This window comes from Panthera leo, chromosome B2 (genome assembly GCF_018350215.1).
Source record: "Panthera leo isolate Ple1 chromosome B2, P.leo_Ple1_pat1.1, whole genome shotgun sequence".
In the NCBI taxonomy this organism is placed as follows: Eukaryota; Metazoa; Chordata; class Mammalia; order Carnivora; family Felidae; genus Panthera; species Panthera leo.
In genome coordinates, this window is record NC_056683.1 from 91545863 (window position 1) to 91554117 (window position 8255).

Below are 8255 nucleotides of genomic sequence, written 5' to 3' on the forward strand. Positions count from 1 at the left end.
TTCCAGATTACACTCTTTGTCTAGTTAAGTAAGCAGAAAATCCAAGAGTCATCACAGTCACTGACCTCTTAAATTTCCCTATAGATATTCCCTTCTAAAGATCTCTCAGATCAGTCCACATGCTCTACACTTCCCAGTAACCAACCAGTCTAAATCACCATATCTGCCTGTTTTGCTCCAACATTGTCTCTTACTCTTCTCTAAAACATGCTATAGAGACAGCCACAGTAATCTTTTTTTTTTGTTTTTTTCTTTTATCTTATTTTTTAATTTATTTTTTTATTTTTTATTATATGAAATTTCTTGTCAAATTAGTTTCCATACAACCCCCAGAAACTAGACCACTTTCTTACACCATTCACAAAAATTAACTCAAAATGGATAAAGGACTTGAATGTGAGACAGGAAACCAACAAAACACTAGAGGAGAAAGCAGGAAAAGACCTCTCTGACCTCAGCTGTAGCAATTTCTTACTTGACACATCCCCAAAGGCAAGAGAATTAAAAGCCACAGTAATCTTGATGCAATACAAATCTTCTTGTATCCATTGCCCTAACTACCCAGTTTGAAGCTTTCAGAAAGTTACATTTGCTTTGTGGTATAGAAAGAACTTTTTTAAATGGCCTATGGGGCCTTACATTTCTTACACCATCTCCACCCCACGGACCTCTTCTCTAGCCATGCTTTTCCTTGCTCAATGTCAGGGCAATATCAAATATACAATTATTTGCAGTATTTGTGTACTTTTTGGCAGCTTATAAAACACTTTTATAAACTTTATCCAAATTAATGCTCACATTCTCCTAAGCTTTCCTTCCTCCAGACACACAGAATTTTTTTTAGTTCCTTGAACACACTATACTGCCTTCAACCACAGGATCCTGGAGCACATTTTCCTCTTTTCCATTGTATCCATCTTCATCTAATTCCTTCTAATATACCCCCCATTTTTCTCATTAATTTTTTAAGAAGTTAATGAAGTTTAAGTTTCAGGGACTGTCACTTACATGGGCTGCTTCTATGATGCTCTATGCCTAATTTGAATTATTTTCCTTAAAGTGGGTCTACAATTGTATACGATTCGAGTCATACCCAACCTGGCTCTAACAATGGTCATAATATATAATAACTTTACTTCTAAATTTGTTTTTAAAGCCTGATAATGGGGGTGCCTGGGTGGCTCAGTAGGTTAAGCGTTAACTTCAGCTCCGGTCATGATCTCGTGGTTCATGAGTTCAAGCCCTGCATCAGGCTCTGTGCTGACAGCTCATAGCCTGGAACCTGTTTCAGATTCTGTGTCTTTCTCTCTCTCTGCTTTACCCCTGCTTGCTCTCTGTCTCTCTGTCTCTGTCTCTCTCTCTCTCAAAAATAAAGAAATTGTGGTTTATATACACAATGGAGTACTACGTGGCAATGAGAAAGAATGAAATATGGCCCTTTGTAGCAACATGGATGGAACTGGAGAGTGATATGCTAAGTGAAATAAGCCATACAGAGAAAGACAGATACCATATGTGTTCACTCTTACGTGGATCCTGAGAAACTTAACAGAAACCTATGGGGGAGGGGAAGGAAGAAAAAAAAGGAGGTTAGAGTGGGAGAGAGCCAAAGCATAGAGACTCTTAAAAACTGAGAACAAACTGAGGGTTGATGGGGGGTGGACGGGAGGGGAGGGTGGGGGATGGGTATTGAGGAGGGCACCTTTTGGGATGAGCACTGGGTGTTGTATGGAAACCAATTTGACAATAAACTTCATATATTGAAAAAAAAAATAAAGAAAACATTGAAAAAATAAAATAAATAAAATACAGATTTTAAAGCCTTATGATGATTGCTTATTTGTGTAAATTCTTATAATGAATTAGGATATATATGTATATACCAAACATATATATATATATATATGTTTGGTATATATACATATAATATATATATATATTATATATATATATATATTTTTGGTATATATATAATATATATATGTTGTATACCTAAACATTTATATATAATTATATAATTATGTCATATACCTGGACTCATACAATGTTATATGTCAGTAATATCTCAATTTAAAAAAATAGAAACTTTTCCAAAGAAACCAGCTAGTGATTCTCTAAGTAGAATACTATTCTTCTCCTTCCTAGCAGAGTGTTCTTTCATGCTTGGTACCTCAGAGGAGAAACTTTGAAAGTATTGGTACATTATTCTTTTGTTACAAAATGTTGTCACTAAAATATTTCTACTGCCAAAATTTTATTTCTTATAAAATAATTTCTAAAACAAAATTTTGATAAATACAATGTAACATGCATTCTTTTTGCTGATAAGATGCAATAGTGTATATTTCAATAGTAACATTTATCTATGTGTTTGAAATCAGTAAAAAAGAGAAAATATGCCCACTAATGTTCATCAAGTGATATTATCATTTTAATCAGATTATGGATTCAAATGTTAAAAGGGAAAGATCAAACATATTTCTTCTATTTTGTTTTAAAAATCTTAAAACTAGCTTGCAAATTCAAAGCAATAAACTCTTCTATCCTTTAGTCCATTAGATTACATAGCCATGACAGTATTTATAATGTTTCAATTAACTTTTCTTCCAGTGTAAACACTGAGTACCACTTTTTACATTTGGGGAATTCTTGACATATAACTTGAAATGTGTGTTCTCTATTGAATATGAGATAGTTTTGAAGAACTGATTTTGAAGGAGCAAAGGCATAGGCTGAAATTTTCATTATGAGAGTAAAGGGTAGAACATGAGAGCTATAAATTAATAATTTGTTTAAATCCTTATGTATCTGTGAAGGGTATAAAAGTATACAATACAGTTCTTCACAGGCAGAATTCTTGAAGGTACAAATTTAACAGGCAAAATGAGAAAAAAAAATTCGTTCCAAAGTTGCAATTTTATTCAGAAAAAGAAGCCTTCAATTTTGTTGAAAAATATGGCAATTCCTTAAAGATTACTTAGCTAATATTTATAGATAGTTTGATCATTGGGTATTTCAATGAAAACATTAAGCAAAAAGGAAGAAGAGAATTTAAGATATGCCAGAAGAAACTATAGAGTTAAATTTAGGACTATAAAAAATAAACTTTATCCTTCAATGTATTTTAGTTTCTCTTTGTATGATAAATTTCCAAGTGACTGTTCTAGTTGAAAGCATTATTCTATATAAATGTTGACCAATCATCAGTTGCCTGTAATAAAATCTAAGTGGTAACATACCAAAATCAATAAAGGAAATGAACATTTGAGGAAAAGTATAAAATAAGTCATGATGTATCATTCTTTTTATGGGGTCATCTATATGTTTACCCAAGAAAAACAATTTGAGTGTTCACTCAGAACCATTTCTTAAAATTAAAAATTACTGAGGAGTACTCAACTATGGGGGCACTTAATAATATTGAACTTAAGCTTTTTGTTTTTTAAGAATCAGGTTGTTTGGTGCTAAGGAAACTATTCATTCTTCTAGTAGTGGTGAGAGAGACACAATGTAAAATATTTTTTACTGAATGTTCACCTGGAATGATACCCTCATTACCTAGATGATGGAATCTAAGAACAAAAGTGTTAAGTGACTTGTCTGAGGACCAAAGTCTTACAGCTGCCACTTCAATAGTATTTTAGAATACATATTGCCAAAGGAATGAACAATACTTAGGCTCTTTTGGTAATATAGAGAGTTATGTAGTTGACCACTAGTATCTATCAAGAAGAGATTAACCATTTTGTATATTAACTCCCAGACACCACAGCTGAAGCTGAACCTTTGTTTTCACAAAAAGACCATTGCTGTTATCATGACGGAAGCTTCTCTGTATATTTAGTAACTAGCATAGTGCCAGGTACACAGCTGATGCTCACTAGTTGTTGGATTATTGAATATATCTCTTAAAATTCTGAAGTTTGAATATTTATTTTAAAGTAGTTATTTATTAACATCACAATTAGGAGGATTTAAATAATTACAGATTCAATGACTTTTCTTATAATACAATATAGATTTACTTAAAAAGCTATAATCCCTCAAATCTCTATAATTATATATTTCAGAATTTAAAACTGCATTTATTTTAAGCAATTCAAGGAACACAATAAGCAACAATACTCTGTAGAATATATACATTTAAGTAAGTCAAATTACAAGAAATAAAATGAGGTAATAGGAAAAATTATGAAGACAGATATGAACATTGTAGTTAATGTCTGTCATGTAGCCACTGAAGTTGTAAAAATGCTTTTTCCCCTGTTAATTAGAACACAAGAAGTGGGGATCTCCTTAAGGTCAGTATATGAGGGAAGTAAAGTATATGAGAGAGAATCATATTGGATTTATATTGTAGAGAGTAGAAAAGGTATACTCTATTTCAATTCAGATTTTCAAATTGTCTTAGGGATTTTTTTTTCCTTTGGCAGGAAAAACAGCTTTTATTGGCAAAAAGATTTTTTTGTGAAAATAACTAAAATGTCAAGAAAATGATGAAAAGGAAATTGCTTGGAAAATTGCAAAAAGATAGCACAGACATGAAAACATGAATAAGTTTCTTAAATGGCATAAAACTTGAAATTAATGCAAAGGTGGGGGTTCTGCTAAATTTTGTCTCCCTCTTCATATACACAAAAATTAACTTTGGATTCCAACTTTGGTCGATGTTTCATTATTCACTTTTTATTATTTCACCCTCAGAACATTTGTGGGGCTCTTTCTTCATTTGGTTTTATCCTTGTATATACATCTCTGCTGTTTTAAATGAAATATTTGAAACTTGATTTGTTGAATTTGAGGCAATACAAATAATAAGCCTTTCATTAGGCATACTTCCCTGGCTTGATTTTGGGTTCAAATGAGGCAAAATAAGTTAACAGTCTTTCTAAAATAAAACGTAAAAATTTTTGAGGAATTATTTTTATTAAGAAGCCTAAGTATTTAAATTAAAATTGCATAATTCTTCAATGGTCATCATGTCTAAACTGCCTTTAAAGAATATATAATATTCAAATTATTTTTTCCATGGTATTACTTTATTTTTTGTGAAAGATTAACATCCCCTAGATTGGATTATTTGTGAAATATTAAAGATATTAAAAATTATAAAATATTAAAATTTTGCATTTACTAAAAATTACTGTTTTATTTCAAAAGATAAGATACAGATAAAATACAGTAAGATACAAAAGATAACCATACAGATAGGTTTAACATTAAATTAGCTTCTTCATAAGGTTTCCTGTTCTTAATTTTCCCCAAATCTATTCTTCTAGGGTGTTTTTTGTTTTGTTTTGTTTCATTTTGCCTATGTTTCTTTTTCTTTTTTGTTTAAAATTGAGAGTGTATCTGCTCATGTATAAAATAATATCTGGTCATCTAGAGATGACAAACTCAAAAAGTGTTTTTTTTTTACTCAATATTCTACTTCTTTGAGCAAACTAAGCAGCAGCCAATAGGTATTCTTGATGTCATCCAATGTGCATCCATTGCACATTTGATGTGAAAACTTTCATCGGCATGAATTTCACTACAGGCAGTTTTAATGTAAACAACTGGTAAATGAGAGTACTGCTTATAAGACACTGCCAGTGTTTACAGAGTCTTATTTAACTTGATATTGCAAGACAAGAAGAGGCATTCTAAATATTTTTTTAATTTTTATTTATTTGAGAGAGAGACCATGCACAAGTAGCAGGAGGGGGAGAGAGAGAGAGAGAGAGAGAGAGAGAGAGAGAGAGAGAATCCCAACCAGTCTCCATGCTGTCAGCACAAAGCTGGACATGGCGCTTGATCCTTCAACTGTGAGATCATGACCTGAGCCGAAATCAAGAGTCAGATGCTTATGTGACTGACTCACAGAGGTGACCTCATTCTAAACATTTTAAGAACAACATATGGTACTAAACTGCCAGAAACTCAATCAATGGCTTTGAGTAAACCTTTTTTTATTTTTAATGCAGAGTTAAATTTTATAAAATGCCGAGTTACCTTCAGAAAGCAGAGAGACATTAATATTTTAAAAGATTGAAGAATTTTAAATAATTTACTATTAGCATAAAACATTTTGGAAGGTTATATTTTAAATTTACATGGGCATTGGCTTATTTTGTAACTTTCAGGGAAAAATGGAGATCCCATAACAGAATAAAGTTGGTATATGTTAAATATAGTTATCAGAAAGTGTGTGGTTAATTTTTTTTGATTTATCAATTTTAGTTGCAAATGCTACAATGAATAAATATTTAAATCCACATCAATACTTAGAAAACTAATAATAAGTATAATAATAGTAAGTGCTAAAATTATTCAGATATTCAGACTCTGAAATAATAGAGGTAAAACCAAGAAGAAACTTTTTTCACTTTCTCTACTTATACCTCTTCAAAATAGTTTCAGACAAAAATATTTTAAATATGTATTTACTTAAAAATTGATGTATTTTCCTTTATAGTCACCACTCCTCTTTTATCTTTTTAGGATGTGTTTTGTTTCTGAGGAATTTATAAATTAAAAAAATATTTTATTTCTTCATGTTTTCATCTAATGTCTGACTCTGTGACATTTTTCTAACCCAGAATTTAATTCTTATATCCATTGGGAATTTATTTGGGGAATATCGTAAGATGTACAATTTCTTCTAAATAAGTAGCAATTTATCATGATAACATTAAAGAGTATTTCCCTAAAAAAATTAAATTAAAAAATTTAAAATAAAGAATATTTTTTAGCACAATAAATGGGAAATGGCACATTTATCATAAATTAAAATCACATACATATGCATATACATGGATACGTACCAGTCCACTTGTCTATTTTTCTCAAGTACCACATAGCTACAAATTGATATCTGAAATAATATGATCCCTTATAGGAATCAAGTATAGAACTCTGATTCATCACATGGATTATGGATCCAGAGTTTGATTAAATTTCTACTCTACCATTTGTTAACTATGTAACTTTATGCAAATTACATAATCTATTTTCAGATTTTCAACCTACCAAATAAGAATAAAATGGTATTATCACATAATGTTATTAGATGTATTGAATTAATATATGTATAGTGCTTGGAATGCTTGTCAGCATACATATATGTGTTAACATTTTCTTGGAAATATATTTTACATGCTTAAATATTTTCATGAAATTTCTTTTTAATTTAAATTTGGGGATCCATAAAAACCTGTTGGAATTTTTATTGTGATTATATTAAATTTTAACATTTATCTCACTTCATAAGTAACCCTTAAATTCTTCTTCCTTCTAAGAATGTAAGCATTAAAATAAAGTTATATTCCTTTGATTAGAGATCATTTGGAATGTACCATTGTAGATTTATTTTTCTATACATGTAAAGATGTACATCTGTGGCCATACATGTTGCGTTATATTGTTGGTATTATTTTCCTTTTACATAAGTGGTATCTAGCTATAATTCATCTTGGTTGCTCAACAATATATCTTCCAGATATTTCTACCTTTTTTAAACATCTAGTTATTATTCTGTATAGTTTACTGATAAACATATAGAATATGCACCTCAAGTGTGTAAAATATGCTGAAGTGAATATAATTTTCATGCTTGCTTTTGTGCATGTTTGCAAGTTTTTCTCTTGGTTAGATATCAAAGAACAGAATTTACTGGCATTTTGATATGATTAAATTTGTTTAAAGACAAAGGGCAAGAGTTGTGGAGAAGGATTTCTTGGGACCTAAAAGGTATCACATATGAGAAGGAATGTTTAGAACATTGGTCTAGCCTGAACCAAGTGCTGGCTGAAGGATTCTGAGTAAGGTATGCACCCAGAGGGTCTTTTTATTCTCCTTATTTAAAAGTGTTTATTATAAAATAAGATTTAAAAAATCATGCAAAACAATACAGAATTTAAAGAGAACATACTTGTCATCACCACCTAGGTCAACCCCCCACCCCCCACCCCTCACATCCCACCCCCACACCCCCGCTTCTGGACCCTCTGTGTAACATTTCACAAATCCAACTCCCTCTTATCCTCCCAAATTAATCATTATTCTAACTTTTATATTAGAAACTTTCTTTCATTACTTTATAGTTTTCACCTCTCAGTCTGAAATCACTAGATTTTATAGTTTAGTCATATGTCTCTCACTTTTGTGGATATTTTCTTAATAAGTCGGTCTAGTATATCAGTGTTAACTTTATATATTCCCTCTTGAGCTCATTCTTTTCCTACAATTTATTCCTTGAAGGCCTCACGGAATTT